General features: G+C 30.3%; 1 protein-coding gene across 1 annotated transcript in view; it reads right to left on the bottom strand.

Annotated features, from left to right (window-relative positions):
- The window catches only part of LOC148281035 (uncharacterized), a 585,537-nt gene that overhangs the window by 433,260 nt on the left and 131,675 nt on the right, over window positions 1-20,602 (bottom strand). The gene's annotated exons all lie outside the window — the stretch shown is intronic.

Genomic DNA, 20,602 nt, shown 5'->3' with positions numbered 1-20,602 from the left:
ACGGAAAATTATATTTAAAAAATGTTATCTTACACGTGGTAAAAATTAGAACATTTAATTGTAGTGCGAGGTTTCTCTCTAATGTACAAAAAAACGATTTATAATAGTTTTAATGAAAATGGACTGCTTTGCAAAGTCACAAGTTTATATCATCATGTGTTTTCAATAGGCAATAAAAAAAAAATATTTTTTTAAAGAAATATTTACGTTGTTATGATTTAACCCAATTTTTAATTTTGTGGGCCATTTTTGTTGTTCGAATTCCACACTACCCCAACTTGGAATAGTGTGGAATTCGAACCGTGGATCTTTGATCCGTGAGTCCGAGACACTAGCCACTGGACCACAACCCGATTCATGTTTACGTTTTTCTGTTGTTGTGGCAACCACGGGCAATATCGATTGCAACCGGCAACAGATTTCCGACTTCCGGGGTAGCCATGTTTTTCGACGTTTAACGGGAATAAATTATAATTATACCACTTTTGAACATTAGAAATAAAAACAAACCATGCGTCGTTCCTACAAACTAATCCACTCATGTAAAACGATGGCATAGCATGCCAGCAAGTCAGCGGTCCGTAAAACAGATGGTGGTTAAACCCATGTTTTCTTTTCTCCTTGTTGGTTGTATTTCACCGTTCAAATGACTCACTTTTGATTACTCACTGACTGAAAAACGTGATGTTGGGGGTAGCGTAATTTTCAAGTTTCAATGGGGATTTTAAAAATAACATAATTTTTTTTGGTTTGGTTTGATATACAAGTTTATATATATTTGTCAATAGACTATCAAACCAAACCAAAAAAATTGAATAATTTTTAAAATCCCCACTGAAACTTGAAAATTAAACTACCCGCAATATCACGTATTTCAGTCAGTGAGTAATCCAAAGTGAGTCATCTGAACGGTATATTTATATATATATATATAAATATTTACATATACATATTCGAGTATATATACACATACACAAACACATACACATACACATACACATACATATACACATACACATACACATACACATACACATACACATACACATACACATACACATACACATACACATACACATACACATACACATACACATACACATACACATACACATACACATACACATACACATACACATACACATACACATACACATACACATACACATACACATACACATACACATACACATACACATACACATACACATACACATACACATACACATACACATACACATACACATACACATACACATACACATACACATACACATACACATACACATACACATACACATACACATACACATACACATACACGTACACGTACACGTACACGTACACGTACACGTACACGTACACATACACATACACATACACATACACATACACATACACATACACATACACATACACATACACATACACATACACATACACATATATATATACGTATACATATACATATACATATACATATACATATACATATACATATACATATACATAAACATCAACATAAACATACACATATACATGCACATACATATACTCATATATTGAAATCAATGAACTTCATCATACACTAAGACATGCTTCTGTGTAGCATCACGTCAAACCATGATGAAAGTGAATTACGGCACGGAAGGCAACTATCCACTGATTGAAATGCAATTTAACCCTTGTAAGGTACCTATTTTATTATGAGTCGTTGTATTTCTGTCAGCAAATTTCATAAAAGCCTGTAGTTTGATACTAACTACACGCTATCATAGTTTTCTTTACGTCAACGAGAAAGCATGTAAACGAAATTAAACTAGGGTCTTGAATCTTTCAATAAAGCTGTTAGGTTTTTCTATCTTGGGCAAGTGCAGGAAAATCCCGTATAATAAGACCTCTCGTAGAGTTCTGACGTAAACATGAACATAAAAACTCCCTTCAAGCCAAGTGGATTGAAGTTTTTGCAAATAACAAAAGAGAAAAAATATATTTACCAATGAATACTGCGAACATTTTATTCAACTATAATTAAGAATGCTATTTTAATTAACAACAAGTATCAAATGAAAAACAAAAAAAATATCAATAAAGGTCGTAAATACACGTATTATAAATACAAAACTTTCAACCTGAGGAAATCAGTGGTATTTGAAGATGTTCTATGTATATTATAATATTTTTATTATAAAACAAAATATTCATAAACATGTTTATTTTTTAAGAAATAAAAATTACCTAAATATCTACAAAATACTTTGATGAGAGAAGGAGGTTAAGAGGTAGATTAATGGAGCTTACGACCTGTCATTGGATAGTTTAAGTGGTAACTTTGCACAATGCACACTGAGTGACATTCACCATTTCGCCTATGTTTGATAATCCGTATTTCTTGAATTCTTCCATCATTCATTTTAGTAAAGTTGAAAAGCTTAAACCTATATAAGTGTGAAGTTATTCATCTGATTGAATTGTTTCACTTACTACGTAACGCCTGAAAATATTTTTTTAAATGAATTTTTTCTTGGACCGGTTGGTTAAGTTAACAATATATTGAGTGTCGAAATGTTTGTAGACAAAAACAGCCTGAGGAGTGATTGAAAATAACGCATTGCAACAAAGATAGATAATATTTATGAAAGAAAATTTAGAGATTTAAAGGGCTGCCATTCCCTAAAATTATTTTGTTGAAAAAAAACAAAATACTCATTTTCAAAAGTGTTTCTCTGTTTTCACCGTGCTATTTTTTTTTAATCACAATTGTACAAACAGAGTTATAACAGAAGGATCACGTTTTAGAGAAGGAAATATGAAAGTCTCATCATTCCATGTTCACTTTGTAGTTGAAAAATATGATGTTCAAGATCCTCTAGGCATCTCTGTTGGCCGCCAGCTTCTGTGAATCTTCCAAAGCCAGGTTCACTTCCCGTAGTTCTGACATGAACTGCCAACAAAAGGTCAGCAGTGGAAGTCCAGAATATCGAGAACCTGATGCCTTGTAAAGAAGGCAAGCGTGGTAAAGGCATCCGCAGTACATGGCAAAACTAAACGTATCACTTCCGATAGATGAAAGTTGTCACCGAAATTTGCTGTCTCTGTTCTCTTATTAATTCATTTCGCACAAAGTCAAGCTCCCGCATATTCAAAATTTTTCTAAGACACCTATTTCCAAAATTCAGTATTTTTCTATTTTAAGCCTTTAAGTTTAAGTGAGGTGCCACAATTCGCATCCATAGAGGAGAATAGGTATTATGCGGGTGTTATAAAGGCGGCATTTGGTTATTAATGAGTAATTATCCAACCTCCAGACAGCCACTATACTGTTGAATGTGTCGCTTGCTATTCCTAGCCGCACTCCCATTTCTTTTCAAAAACTACCATTTTCCGTAACATATACTCCCGGGTATTTGAAACTCTTGACCCTTTTGATGGCTTGGTTAGACAGAATCAGGGTATTTTGGACATCAAGGCATGAAGTGTTACACAGTGCATGGGTTTTGGCAATATCGATTTTTCAACCCATGCACGCAAAGTACCTATTTAGGCCATTTACAGTGGCCTAAAGACCCGTGACTAAACCTTCAATAATAATAACCGCATCATCTGCAAACTCTAGATTGCAGAGATTTTGGAAGGAGGAGATGGATATTGCTCGATCTTCAAAAGTCAAGGCATTCAAAAAGCTTATGATCTGTTATTCTTTGGTTTAAGCGGCCACTTTACACACTGTGCAACGTTTACTTTTCTGCCTATGATAAAAAGATAAAAATTTGAAACCTTAATTGATGCGGTCAAGATTTAAATTCGATCCCTACCTACAAAAGTTTAAAAAAAACTCAAAATATTTTTGATTAAACCAACTATTTGAAAAAGAAGATAAAAATTTGAAATTATCTTCAGGCGTTGTCAACTTTATAATAATATCACCCGAATCAATAATGGGTTAAGCTATTGTACAAATTAATTAATTAATTTATTAATTAATTTACGCCCTACGGACTTTTACATATATTAAAAATTACATTCAAGTGCAGCAGTGAAACATAAGTATGTAAATTTAGTTAAAATTAAAGATAACATAAGAAAAAATTAAAAGATTCAATAATAAGTAAAAATAACGAAATGTACCAACATAGGTATATGGGTACATAAAAAAATATTTAACAAATTTACATATGAAAACATACACACATACATACGCATGCATATGCACACAAACACTCATACATATGCATACATGCATGTACATATATATACATACACATACACATACATGCACATACATATAAATACAATTTATGTTATTCTTGTATTTTTGATGACATACATATTGTTATGCATTGTCTTTTGACGTTTGTTATATCTTTGTTATTCTGTTTTTTTTTCGGACAATATTATTATGTTTTGGTACGAGACCTAAATAAAGGGAAAAAAACAGTCTTAGATTAAAAGATACGAGTACTAAATCTAAAAAACAGAAAATAGTTACAGTTCATCACGAAACGTTGAATGAATATAAAAATATTGATATGAAATTACATGCCTATTATTCGTTTTTAGGTTTTTTACAGAAATAACAAAAAAAAAAACATTTGTAAAGATTTATCCCGGCAGTCATGGAATTAGTATTTTTTATATTTTTTTATACGCCTCCACTCGTTTGGGAGTGATTTTGGTAATTAGTATTTAGAATATCAAAGAAAATCTAATTACAAAGAAAGCTATTAAATTACAGTCAAGAAAAACAGAATAAAAATGTGTTACAAAATTATGATCTAAATTTCTAGAATTCACAAAAAAAAAGTCGGATTGAAAAAATTCTCCCATAACAGACCAGAGGTAGTGACTGACCAAATTTTTAGTTTCGGTTTCGGACGCGGTTTCCGTTTTGACCAAAATTTACAGCTCTGAACGCTCAGGATTGAGAAAAATCATATCTCTTTTTTTAATTCTCACCGAGAATCTTTGGTGCGTAAGTCCCATTTACCCACTAAGCGCACTGTAAAGAATAAAATAAAATTTTAATCTTACATATTACGTAAAATGATTATTTATACCTGCCAAAAATAGATCGCAAATCATGTTTTCAATGAAAATTTTTGTCTCTTTGTACAATTATTTTTTCGTAAAAATGTGCATTTTTTAAAATTAAGTTTATTATCTCGATTTGAAATAAGTCGGCCTTGTGAGTGTGTTCGCTTACTACGCCAAAGTTTTCATATTTTATCATTGAGTACCAGCTGACATGAAATATTAGATAAATAATTGGCTTTTATTATTCATTTATTTTTTTATCTTTTTTATGACGATATTTCTTTCCTCGCAGTAATAAGACTGATAAAGTGCATATGTTTTTGTACTAACATTTTAAAAAATAAAATTAATAAATCAATATTTAAAAAAATAAACATACCTCATCATATCTCAGAAACGGTTTAAAATTTATTTCGTATGTTCTACGAGATCATCGAATCAAATAATGATTATTATTAAACTAATGATTCCAATTACAAAGTCGCCCTCGTGGTGCAGTAGTCAGCGCGTTTTCCTACTATGCAAGATCTGTTCCATGTATCCGAAGGGGTTTTTTGGAGCAGGACCAACTACTTTGACAAGAGTCTCTTTCGTGTATTTTTTTGTTTTTTTTAACATTTACGTCTTGAATTTAAGTTTGTAATATATATGTTATTTGTTAAAAAAAATAATTGAATGCAAGAGGTCTTGGGTTTGATTCCTGACATGGTTGACATGGAATATATATTTGAAAAGGCGTTTTTACAATATAATATTCCATTGTCCCTGGACTGGTACCTGAAACGTAAGATCATCTTACCTTCACCTGACAAAACAATCAAGTTACCCTGCGATTGGTGTACCAATGCAGTGCCTTATGCACCACTATGTGTGTGGAAAGGAAATGATAATGACGAACTATTTCAATATATCAAGGTTCAAATTATTAAAAAAAGATATGTGCAATAGGGTGGGCCGATAATTTTTTTTTCCGAATTTAGAAATGAAAGGGGTCTAAAAAGATGCATTTTGGATTATTCAGAATGCAAAAAATATTTAAAAAAATATTCGATACTACTTTTGGCCCTCAACCAGAGCTTGAAGATTTCGAAAAAGTCGATTTTTTGCTCTAAGCCGGCTGTCATTTCGAATTTGAGTAAGTAAACCAGTCCAATTAAATTTTATAATGTACATTAAATCTTATTAAATAAGCATCTAAGGGCGTGAGTTGCACTTTTTTCCGTAATAAATGGGTAGCATTGTTTTAATGGGCCATTGTTTTCGTCAATATTAGTCAGGCGCTTGACGGAATCAGTTCCGCGGAGTGTAAACTTTTTGCATTTCGGTAGTTTTAAAGCGTGTTCGAATCTGTAATGTAATTAAGTTATTTATTTACTGACAAAAAATAATTTTATCAATATAGATAATTAACAAAATGTTCAGACAGTGATAATTTTCAAACCTCGGTTGAGGGCAAAAAGTAGTATGGAATATTTTTTTAAATAATTTTTACGTTCAATGTGATTTAAAATACTTTTTAGATCCCTTTTACTTTGATGTTTAAAAAAATAAAAAACCTGATACATCATCGACCCACTCTAATGTGCAAGGAGTGCAGATATGTTGTTGATAACAACAACAAAGATTGGTTTAAAAGCAAAGTGAACTAAGTCCACTCTTGTCAGTTTTAAGTAAACAGGTTGAAAAATATATTAGTATTTCTAACTCTGTTAGAATCACTGCCATATTTCTTAATTTTCAATTTTGACGCCAATACGGAATTCAAAGTTCGTCTAGAGCGTTTGCAGAATCAAAGCATCCGCTTTATTTTCAATCTCAAGAAATATGAGTATTCTTCGCTCTTCTCAGAAGAGAACGTTGTTCATTCCTCGACATGGCACAAAATTTATCAGCTATTTTTTTTCTTTTCAAGGTGCTAGACTGGAACCAGCTACCTCTTCATATAAAAAATTCATTTTCTCTAGCTACCTTCAAGAAACGATACTGAAACATTACTATAATATATCCTCAGAATTCTGAACTCTCCCTGTATTTGAATGGTTTTTGAAAAAATAATATTCTTATTCCCCTTCTTTCCTTGATTCCTCTTTCTATCTCTTTCCATACTCATCATCTGATTCCACATTTCTAATCCTTTGATATACATGTATAACATAATGCACTTTTTTAATGTAAGTATGTGAAAGCCTTATCTCCCAATTAAAAAGTAGTTATTTTTCATTAATTCGGTTTTTTTATGTTTATATTTTCGTTTTCGCTGACCAGTCTATTTTTTAGTTGGCTGGAAGATGTTACCTTTAGCAGTTAGTCCACCAAAGTCCTGTTTTTTTGTACTTGAAGTCATAAAAATAAAAAAACTATTCAACTCAGTTTATGTTTCATTATTGTAGTTGACAATTAAAGTTTTTTGCCCATCTTTCATGTAGTATTCTCAATTACGATATATTTGTAATTTTTAACTCGTCATCTGCAAATTCATATATTGACCATAATGCACACAATCCAGGAGTTATTGTTCCACACGTCTTCAATACAAAACACAGGTCTAACAACTACCTGTTTGAATCATTTTTATTCGACTAATTCCGTCAAGAATCGTAGTTGTCAATTAAAATTAATGAAATATTATTAAAGCTTAAGAATTTTCAACAGAGCTTTTATAATAAAACTTAAAATATTTTCAAATACCGGCTACAAAAAAAATAAATTACAAAAAATAAATTTAAAACAAAATTCCACAAAAGCAATAGTTTTGAATAAAAACTACTACTTAGTTGTCAAAATCTTTTTGTTTCCATGAGTAAATTGGAATAACTTCGCGTTAGCATGCTGCACCAGATTCCCATATCCTAAAAACCTGAAATTTTTCCCAAAGTTCCAAGAAATGCTAAAACCACGACCGGTACTCCGTAAGTTTATTTTCCATTTGATAGCAACACATGCGGAAAACTTCTTCAATTTCGAAATGATTTAGAATACGAGACCACAGCGTATAAGGAAGTGGATTGTTGTCCCAATAGAATAGACATTTTTTTAACATTTAAACAAAATACTGAATAATACTGTATCTGATACATGAAAAAAGAGAGAAGATTTTTTTTTTGTGATGGTTAAACTCAAAACAAGGCATTACCAGGGCTGGTGACCTGTCTAACTTTTAAAAACAAAACTTTTACTTCATGTCGATAATTCAAATGCTATTTTGTTCTATTACCTAACTTTTTTCTGTTTTAAACTTTTTAGGATATTTTTTGTTGGCTTTTGGATGTGTTTTAAATTAAATAACAAGTATAAAGACACAGCTTAAAGTTACATAACCAGGGACTCGATTATGACGGGAAGATAAGGACGTCATACCTTCTCCATGACAGTAAAGTTGAAGATAAATGGTTATCTACAGCGATTACGAAGAAACACTACCGACCCCCATCTTCAAGTTTTGGGTAGGTTCATCGATATAAAACAAGGGGAAGCGCACGTCACGGTACACATATCTATTTTATTTAAGAAGGTTAACATGAACAGAAAACATAAAAGAAAAAATAATGAAACTCACTAAACAGCGAAACCGGCTTTTCATCTACGCACTAAAATGACACAGCTTTAGTATGACGTCATAGTTGAAGATAAAAATTTTCCGACCGATTACAAAAATACAAAACCAAACCCCCCACCATCAAGTTTTGATGTAAGTACATCGGTTTGTACCGATGGGTCTAAAACTCATTGGTACGTTTATCAACGCATTAAAAGTGACAAAAATTTTGCTCCACCGATATTTTTTTTCTTAAATTACGATTGATTTAAATTTTTAATTCTTAAAAGCCACTTTGGCACTTTGTTTCTTAAAAGCCTTTTAAACATATGAGAGAGAAATAAGTTAATTTTGAAGTCAAATTCAATTCCGACATAACTGTCAGTTTTAAAAACCAGCGGCTAGATACAGTGGATAGACTGACTAGATGCCTATTAACACACAAGAGCATCTAGCCCTAAAATGTTACCACTGTAACACATATATTAAGTAATAATATTTTTTCCATCTGTTTTACTATCTTTCTGGGTGTACGTATCGAGAGTCGGCCTTGTAATCTCTCAGTAGATAAAAACACACGATCGTTAAGTATACCGACTTCGTTATTGTCAAAATTTATATAAAAATCATGTTCAAGCGAGCATTTTTTGCTTAAATTGGAATCTATTGGAGTTTATAATCGTTTCAAAGTAAGCCCTTTTTATCATAGAAGCCTAGTTAAGATATAAATGAGAACTGTTTTAAAAGTAAATAAAGTGAGGAATGCGGACTAAATCTTAGGGTTTATTCGTTGGTTAATTTCAATATATGATGTCAAGACAAATAGGTAGAACATACTGAGATAGTTCAAAAGTTAAGTATACTGTTTCGATATGTACATATGAAGATAGCGTTCAAAATTAAGGTCCAGAAACGAAAATACCTGAGAGCATGCTCCAATTTGCAAGAAAATCAGTAATAATAAATCTTGTGTGGCTGTGATGTCACACTTGTCTACATAAAACACAATATTTGATATGAACAAAATAATGAATTTGTATTTTTTGTAATCTTCAAATGGACATTTTTGCATCTGATTTGGAAAAAAAATGTATAAATATGCTGGATTTAATTTTAAAAATATGTTTCCTTGCTACGCAAAGAACGAATGTGACGCCAGTATAAGTCTGTACAAGAGAGAGCATAAATAGATAACTCCTAACAAGGACGACAGAGACGCTGTTTTGTGGCTGGTGTTTGCGTGAAAGAGAGTCAGTCGACTATTGACATGAATAGGGGATGCACGCATGTAAGATGACCGGTGTATTTACGATTTTAATATTTTTTTGCTACAACCATTTAATTTTTCAGACCATTTTCTTAAAATCGTAACTAAAATAACTTGTGGTGGAATATTGAAATTGTCTGTGCATCATTTAGCCATTATATTTTATTAAAAAAATAGATAATCACTAAGACTATTATTTCCGAGAAAACGTATAAGTGTGCTTTATAAAAGACTATTTGTTAGTGTCGAAAATCAAATAAAACGTCCACAATCCAATTTAAAATCATCAAGGAAATACGTTTATGAAAAAACACCCTTTTTTGTGTTAACATATTAGGCAAGGCATATTATGAAACTACAATTTATATGGGAACTCGTCAGGTGATGTTGATGTAATTCTAAGAGTTTCGGCTTTGTATGAATATTGTACAATTAACCATTATCTACACTTTCTTTTGTGATCGACCGTTTCTTTGAATATTATATCGATAAGATGTTCGTTTCTCGTAAAAAATAATTTAAAACTACTATATTATACTTGTAGTGAGGCATTGAATACTTATATTCTTAGAATATATTTTTTCCAGGTTCTTGTAAAGTTTGACGCTTATACCTAATACAATAAACCATTTAAATTCAATATGAGACTAGCATAGAAAGCACAATCGCAAACTTTGCTGCTTTAGATAGGCATATTTTGCAAACAGCAACAGCTTTCAAATAAAGCTTAAAGCGAGGATCCACGTATCAAATAAATTGCGAAAAGGGTAGTTTCACAAATTTGGGAAAAACTAAGAAAAAAGTTTTACATATTTAGAGTAGATTTTTACGATTCCAATGATATAACTATGAATATTTTCACAGATAACCTTTGGGTTTTAGTTAGTGTCACGTCACTTTGACGTCACGCGTCATGACCGCCTAGCGCACTTCTAACAAACGTTGAATTTTTTTCCGGAATCACACGGTTAAATAATATTACCATTATCATTATGATTTTTCGCACAAATAAAAATAACATTTAAAAAAACGTGATTATTAAAACCTATTTTTAGGGAAATTTTCAAAACAAATATCAAACCATATAATTAAAAAAATATAAACTTCAAGTCAAATTGATAAAACATGTTTTTTTAATTCTTAAGTAAGACCTCAAAAAAATATATTTTAAGATGCAAAACTGCATAAAAAAAAACAGTTGGTTGATTTTTTATAATCACTTAAATTTAAAAAAAAAGATTTTTAAAAGTCCAAACCTAATTTCTTATAATAAATAAAAGTAGATGAGATGTTTTAGCATTTTTTTATTCATATATATTGAAATGAAATAATGTTTTCATATAAAAGTATTTTTGAACATTACCTGTTTGGTAATTTCAGCTTATTTTAGAAAATACGATTAAAGTATATGTTCTTATTTTTTAATTTTTACCGTAAGTATCTCAAGAAAAAAAAACTTTTGTTTTTACCGTACTATTTTTTATTACATTATGGTACATTTGATTTTTTTAATGAATTAAACAATGATAATGGTTTAAAAGTGTGTGGTGCCCAAAAACCTAGCAAAAAAGGAAATTATAATAAAAAACACTTAGCTAAAATAAGAAAATTTATTACTGTGAACTCACGGGGAACCGAAAATTCTACCCCGTGTAAACGACAAACGTTTTACATACAATACAATGGGTGATTCTAAATAACACATAATCTAAGAATGTTTGAACACAGAAAAAAACTGTGAACGTTACAGTGTGAAAAGAATTCTTTTCTACTGGCCAATGAGGTCACAAAACCTGTCAAAGTATACTAAAATCAAATTTTTGTTGTATAATCATACCCTTAAATTTAAAATTCGAAAGTTTAATAGCAGGTTGTGACAGTTTTCATATTTAAAAACTTCATTTTATCGCTTTGTCCTTTGGGTGACGAGAGTAATAATACCATAATATTATAAATTAATTATGCTTTTTTTCTTATTCAAATTAAAACTTTGGTTTTATTAAAGGATGCCTACAATAATCTTTTTTTGTTATTAAGTCACAAAACGTCCCGCCCCCTCTTCTCCTACTTGTCTTTGTTTGAACGTTATTAAAATATTTTTTTATATTTTAAACTAATCGACAGATCTTTTAAATAACCCTTGTATATTTGCGATAAATCTATGGACATATTATTGGGGCATATTGCTAGACGTGAGCCAGGCAATCTCAAAAATGAAATTAAACTTCATGAAAAATCAACTATTCTTTCTATTATCAGCAATGTCTATTCTTATATTATATTTTTACGCGCCAATATTTATTTACTAAAAAAATTCAATGGACCCAGTCAAAGATTTCATAGTTTTCTTGAAATCCATTATTGTTAATCTAGATTCGGGCAAATACACTCATTTTTTTATAGTTTCAAAACGGTTCAATGCATTTCATAAGGACAATATGATAAAGGTTAATTATTTGAATTTATTTGGACTAAATTTTTTGTTGAAATTATGGATAAAAAAGTCTTATAATAAATGATTGTCTCATTTTTATTGACAAAAAACTTGTTTTCTAAATAAGCTCTTTTTTGTAATATCTATCGTGTTCTTCCAGTAGCATTTATTAAAAATTTTATTTAAATGTATACCCACACAATGGCCATGTTTTTTAAGGGTTTTTTTTAAGTGTTTTTTTTTTGTATTTTTAAATAATGTATACCCATTGTAAAAAGGAAAAGGAAAAATTATGATTAAATAAAAACATTGTAAAGTAGATAGAATTATCCGTAACCTCGGATTTATTCGCAAAATCTTCTTCATTACTCCACAAAATGGAGTCGCGCCTTAAATAGAATGTTCTATAAATTTCCTAATAATGATTATTGTTTGTTCCGCACAAATAAATAAAAAAAAGCTACACATGGCCAAACCTGCTGGCTCAGTTTTATCGTGTCTACAAAATTCGGCAAGGCTTTATTTAGCGCGTCATTTGTCGCTTATTGTTACGAAACTAAACAAGAAAAACTAATATTGATTTAGTGAACCCAATAATTTGAAAACCGGTAAACCTGGGTTAAATTTGTCGCAACAGAGAGGAAAAGCTTTTGAGAAGGTAATATAAAAATCGAGGTATTAACAAGGCTTATGACTTGTCATCGGTTGGTATTATTTTGATCTAAATAACTCCCTAGGGAGGAAATTGATCCTGTCTACAAACATTTGAACACACTCAAAACATTGTTGTTTAAACCTGGTTTAATTTTAATGAAGTAATTATTCGTAAATTTGTACAAACCACTTTAAATTTTGGGTTATACATTGAACGGTTTCGATGATGAGGAAGTAACCCCGAAAAACGTCATACCGCAAGGTTTTTTGAGAAAAAAAAAATATTTAAAAAAAAAACATATTCGATAAACTAATCAATGTCGATTTGAACCGCGTTGTGGTACCGAGTCTAGTGTCGCAAGGACGTATCAGAGGTCCATGGTGTGAATTTCACTCAACCACAACTTAATTCCTATTTTATAACGAATTCATTGGAAAAAAAAATCTTTACCGATATAAATAACATTAAGTAAATATCGGTTAAAATAAATGGTTAAAAATAAAAAAATATACAGCGTATTGGAACAATTAATTTATAACTAATAAATAACGAGTTGACAAAAAAACGTTTTACTTGATATAATTAAATATTCTACAACCGGATATGAATGTCATTTGAAAAATATGCGGTTCCAAAAAATAATCGATTGATGCAAACACGCGCCGCGCCGCGCCGGTTGCACATTAGTAAATATCCGACGCGTTATACATTTGGGATGGTTTGGTATCACTCAGAAATACACTTTCTGTTTGGAGTATTTCGGGATCACTCGCTTATTATAAATTAACACCGTTTAATTTCGTAAAGCCAAAAAATCAACCCTTAGTATCGCCCACTAACGTCAGTTACCTTAAGCATTCTCGTTTTAATTGCATTATCTCGGATACACGTCTGCTATTTACAAACCGGCTTCGGATGGAGTCCAAAACATTTCGAAAGGATAACGCGTCTGGTATTTTCGAATATGCATGCGATTATACTTTTGAATGATTAGAATTTTGGGGAATTTTGAGTTTTTAGTATATTTTATGATTTTCTTAGAAGTGAAATGAGATTACTTGAATTGTCAGACCGGAGAGTAATTGCTGATTTGTTATTCTTACTTGAAATGATGAAATCAATAATTGGCAGCCCTGCTTTACTTGAACTAATTCAAATTTGAATATCTGGTAGATGCACTAGAGAAACATAATTATTTTATTGTAAAAATTCTAGTACCAACTCCAAAATGCATTCAAAATGCGAAAGGTATTGAAATAAGTTGGAATAAATATTTGATATTTTCAGTACTAACTCTGTTAATGCATAAATGTAATAAAATTCGTTAGTTTTAAGAAAATAAATGAATTTATTTAAAAATGTATTATTAAATTTAATTTTGTTTTCTTGGATACGTATTTTTGTTTATTTATTTATATATAAATTATACATTTGTGGATTTATTGCCAAATTCCAACTTCTTCCAGCCAACTGATTAAATAAAGGTGTTATTAAAATTATTTAAGCTTTCATATTGATCCAAAAAACGTATTATTCATAAAGTATTATTGTAGCACTATTTTTCTTTTACATTATTACCTAACTAAATACAAGCCACTTAATGTTTATTTAAAATTATTCTCAATTTTAATTTGTTTTATTTATATTTAGAACATAAGATTTTATCACTTTAATTCTTATCTTTTGTTTGTCGTCTTGGATATGTTATGTTTCTTTTTTACGTTTTTGTAGTATTTAAAAAGAATATATTATTTTACCAAATTTGTTTAGTTTTAATTATTCAGTTGAATTATAAAGTTATATTTCATATTATATATAACATAATGAATTGTTCACGGCTGTGATTATTTCTGTACAAAAAAATATTGTAAAAAGTTCCTTGAACCGTTGATATATGAATAAAAATAATATTTAGCGTAATATATAAGAGTTCTAGTAATTGCAAAGTTTTTCATTTTAATTCAAAGTAAAAATCATTGCAATTATTTCTCAGCCGTCCATATCTTGTAATCGAATTTATTTTGTAGGTAATTATTTATTAGTAAATTAATCTGACTACTACCGCTAACTGTTTTTTGTTAGAATTATGGGTAGGTATTTTAATTTGATACTTAACAGTAGAAATGAAGTTCTATAATAAAAAAAAAACAAAAAACTAGATAAGTCCGCTTCGTTGCATACTAGTTGGATCAGTCATCTTTTATACTTGAGATCCTGTGTTCAATTTCTGGTAAGGTGGACGCAAAATATTGGCTGGACTGGTACAGAAAGATTGATCACCTGAGCTTTTATCTAACAACAATTATTTAGAAACGCTGAATTAGAGTTCAAATAGAATGTCCTTTACACCACTGGGTGGATAGGGAAACGATGAGAATAAATATAGTGTAAATATAGTATATATAGTATAAAGTATAAATAAAGTATAGTAAACATAGTATAAAGTATAAGTAAATTATATATATATGAGAGTATATATTGAGAACGGTAGTGTTTACACACATAAATAGAGACATTTACCCAAGCGTCAACCACAACCATAATACAAAATACTCCAATAGGGATCTGATACTGAGTAAAGAAGTCAACGCTGTTTTGGCATTGAGACAACACCATTGCGTTGGCAAGAAGGTTTATAACTTTTTGCCAGAATTGTGGAATAACGGGAGTGTTGTAAAGATGCGGAAGGTGTTGACCTCGCTTTTTCATGACATTGGTCCTAGGAAGTCAGAAAGGTTGATGCGTGCCGTGGATCGAAAATTTGTAAATATAGGATAATTAAAAAAAATATAAACACAAATGGCAATCATGAAGTTTCGCATTATAAATCAATTGCCTATGTTTTATGAATAAATGTATGGTGTATGATTATGTGTATATATGTGTGTATATTTATATGTATGTATGTATATGTGTGTATGTGTGTATGTGTGTATGTCAAAATGTGTATTCGAGTAAGTTAATATTTTATTAGTCTGTGTTTTCTATTAACTTGTAAACTATTATCCTGTCTTAAAATGTAATTGCCTGGTTTGGAACGGGGTATAGATTTTTGTTAGCTAGGCAAATTGAATTTAAAATTGTATTTATGATAAAATGTATAAATATAGATAGTAAAAATAATAGAGAGAAGATCGAAAAATCCGGTTATTAAAATAATTTAATTTTTCGATTGCAATACCTGGTTATGTGCAACACTGTCAATTAAAAGGCCCGTAAATAAACCTGTTGTCAATGTATTTGTTAATAGACTATCAAATTTAACAACAAAACAACTATGCATTAGCGCTACGATTTTTAAAAGTTTTGTAATTTTGAAAGTGCTCCGCGTGTGATGTCACAAGTTCTCATCGGTGAGTTCTGCAGACTGGTGCATTGGATTCCCGTAAACCAGTTATATATCACAAAACTTTATCATTGGTTGATTTGGAAGAACAAACAAAGTCGTTTAAAGTAGTCTGTTTAAAAAAAAAAACTTTTTAAAAGCAACTACTTTGAACAAAAATTTTAGAATAATGAATAATACATACCCAATTTCCTAAAGCAATGAATTTCTTCATTGAATCTATCGTACAATAATGGTTTAGATACGCAGCAGTTAGAGTTTCAATGCAGTGCCCTATGAACCACTGTACGCGGATAGGGAAACGATAAAAAAATCGAATAACACGGTTATACAAATATTTCAAATGTTCGATTGTAATAACCGGTTATGTGCAGCACTGTGCCCGTAAATCTCTTGTCAAATGAAATGCCCAAATAGATTTATTTGCCTAAATATATGTCAATGTACGCTCGGCCCAATGGCAATTTCAGATCATTATTTATTGGTAGAAAACCTAGTTTCAACGCTGAAATAGTGAATAATTAATGGTGTGTATAATGGTTAATGGAAAACCGACAAGTAGTAACTACCCCACGAACAAACTTTATCTATTTTACAAATGTTAATTTGTTTATTCATTCAAAAATATTTGTTTGAGGACGTTCAGTGACGAGAAAAGATCAAAAATATTAACATTCATTTTCACAATAGTAAAGAGCTTGACAAGAAGGGGCTTATTTATTTCATGAGTTCAGAGACATTATGGAGCTTGTAAAATAAAATATTTATTCGAAATAAAATCTTCATTGAACAGTTGAATAACAGTTAATCATCTATTATTTCCGTACTATCCGCTTTCATATTTATTGAATATTACATCGACTTAACGAATGGAAACAGATAGACAACAAATGACTACCATAATAAATGACAACAAACAATATTTCAAAAGAAGAATCAAAATCTAGACAAAGAAAATTAGGAAAGAAGAAATAAAAAAAACATTTTAAAATATAAAAAAAAAACGCTGAACAGTTCTCATTAGAACAGGTTTCTCTAGTAGTATATTAATAAAAATAAAAATATAATAAAAGAAGCTCCTCAATAATAATAATTCATTTTACATAATGTCAGAAGAAAGTTACGATACAGTAATAAATATGATCAATTATGATTAAAAAAATATTTAAAAATAACGTGCGAAAATTAAAATTAAATCTTGAAAAAAAAACAAAAGTATATGTACTCGTACTTTTATTACTCATTCAACCTATCAGTGGCAAACGAGGATTTTATTTACAGGTTAGCAACACAAAAAAATTGTACCTACATAGTAGGTACATAATATAATGTAAGTGACATATACTACAAATTGCTATTTTTTCTGTGGTTCCATGTGATACAACAACTCTCATCAGTGAAATCAACTCAAACGACGTAACTTTGTGATATATCATAGATAATATTGTGTGGCTATACTATCCATTAATTCAACACATAACTTATATAAAAGTTTATAATAAATACAGTGAATGAATGAATTCAGTCAGTATAGGGTATTTTCTATGAAATGTCAACTGGCCGATTTGTTCTAGAAATGAATAATGCCAAAAACGGCCGCGTTGAGCGCCGCAAGTGTTGCAAGTCATATGTCAAAAGTATCACCTCATTTAAAAATAGTCCTTAAGAAACCATGTTTGATATACTGTTATCCAAATCGAGAACCATCAAAGAATTTGTGTTATCTGCAAGTCAAGGTTTAATATGTTTCAAATACAGTACACTTATTTGTTTGAAGAAATAAACTGGAGTAATCAGATAGTTCTTTAGCTGGCGCTGGGCGCGTTTTATTAATATTTTTTATTTATATTTAGAGTAACATACGAATGGTGGCAATAATTTATAAGAAAAAGTAATTATTTGTTTGTTTTTCTGTAAATAAAGTCACCGTAAAACATTATTATGGATAGTCAAATATAATGGTAAGCTGCGCATAATCGCTTCAATACACGATCGCCACTGCAACCTATTATATATTTACCCATATAAATCAATGAAAATTGCTGCAAGAAGTATGTAAATATGTAACTTAAAAATATAAAAAAATGCAATGTTTTTTTTTAATGCCTCTTGCAACGGTTAGTTTGGGAAGAATCGATAAACAAAGTTTCATTTAAACATTGGACGCGTTTGTCCAAAAATGCCTTTACAAACCAGCGATCCTTCCTTCATAAAACCAGCAGCTACCGGCTAGACCACAACAATGGAGCATGATGAGAATACGTAGGCTCGAAGTTTAACATACATACCAAACACAAAAATACGAGAAATATATTCTAGAAAAAAAAAAATGAAATAAAACACTCTCTTTACAATATGTGAATTTAACATATAATCACAAAATTTATATGTTCAATACTAGAAATAAGTATGTACCTAATATGATATAAACAAACTTTTTTTTACAAATTCCTAAAATGTTCTATCTTAACTGGCAAATACTATTTTTCGTTACAAATATTATAAAATCACTTGATCTAAAATCAATCAATATTAATAAACTATATTGATTAAAATATTCAAAATTGCGGATTAATCAAAACAGGTGACAATTAAAACAACATAGCGACTCATCAAAGATAAAGTCTTAAAAAATGTTATCTGGGCTCGCTTCTTCAATGATCATGAATTTCCACGTTCAAGTCCTGGGCAAAATGGTTAGAATCTTATTTTGCTTATAATACCAGTATTTATTTTTTTTACTATACATTTATGCTTATGCATATTAATATTAAAGATAAACTTTCACATATGCTTCATACGATTCTAATAAAAATATACAAATGTCAAAATACAAGCCGTATAAACCAATAAAAAATATTAAATAAGTTAAAGGAATTCTAACACAAATGGGTAAAATACATTTTATTTATTTAGATAGTAATAAGTTGAATTTCGATGGTGAAAAGTAAAATATATAAAAAAGTTTAAAAAAACACAAAGTTTGTGCAGTCGTAAATATACATCATCATCATTATTCCCTTTCCGCAACTAATAGTGATAGCATATTTTTGTTACTTGAAGGTAAGATAATCAGTCTTACGCTTCAGGCACCAGTCCAGGGAGTATGAAATATTCTAGTGTAAAAACACCCTTTTAAAAAAATATTTCAAATCAACCATGTCGGAAATCAAACCTGAGCCCCCCTGTATGGTAGCAAACGTGCTGACCATTACACCAGGAGGCTGACGAATATACAAGTAAAGAAAAATCATTAGTACTAGATTGATTCATATTAAATCAACATAGTACTACTTGTGTTTAAGCACAACTATAGAATTAATAGAGGTATTAAAACGTTTCATTTTCTGAGTAATAACGTGACTATCGAATCTTTGATGTTCATTATACACATGCCAAAACTGAGTCTGATTTTAATAGACCAAAGGACCCTAGAAGCTTATAAAAGCTTCCACTGAATGGAATTATGAAGTGTGGTAAACCTTTTAGCGTCTATATTGCCAATAAATGCAACTTAATTGCATTACTGGCCACTCTGGGGACATTTGTTAAAAGGCGGTTGCAATATGTGGCCTGAAAAATATGAGTACCATTTTTTTATTTCCAAAATGATATCATCAATATTCCCATTTCAGCACCCAGTAAAGCATTGGGCACTATGAAATAACATCCAAAGGAACTTGTATCGGTGATATGTTACGCGAAAATAAGGTGATTAGTTTTACGATTCAGGTGCCAATCAAGAAACAATAAAGTAATGATGTTTGAACAACCTTAAACATCAATATTTTACGTCCACCCATCTAAGAATAAAACACAGGGCTTTAAACATGGTAGCACTTAAATTCGACTAATCTCTACTAAATTTTCCTGTTCATGATTTTTACCTAAGAGCAGCCATCAAAACGAAAATACTTGTCCGCGGTTCCGTTGTGTTCATTTTTTGACAAATTATTGATTGTAAGAAAATATTGTTTTCTTCTTCTAAAGCTTTTCGTTATCCACTGCTGGATACAGGTCTCTTCTAACTCCTTCCACTCGTCTCTGTCTGACTCCTCCACATTCAGATACCACCAGTTATCTGGACAATGTCGTAGATCTATATCGTTGGTGGTTTATTGACATTCAAACCAATTCGATTATCTGATAATGAAAAGCAAATAAAAAATAAAAACCCACATAACAAGACCGTGACAGTTAAAAACTAACGAATGGAAAAAAGTCAAATGTCGAATAATGCATTAAAAAATTGGCATTTTAACAGAAAAGTAGCAAAAACCATAAGGTTGCAATTGAACGTAGTTATGCAGAAAGCAGCCAGTCCACAACTT

Source organism: Micrasema longulum, unplaced genomic scaffold, assembly GCF_059751315.1.
Source record: "Micrasema longulum isolate JH-2025_06_02 unplaced genomic scaffold, ASM5975131v1 h1tg000502l, whole genome shotgun sequence".
Lineage (NCBI taxonomy): Eukaryota > Metazoa > Arthropoda > Insecta > Trichoptera > Brachycentridae > Micrasema > Micrasema longulum.
Note: the sequence above shows the minus strand (reverse complement) of the source record. Positions and strands in the feature narration are given on the sequence as shown.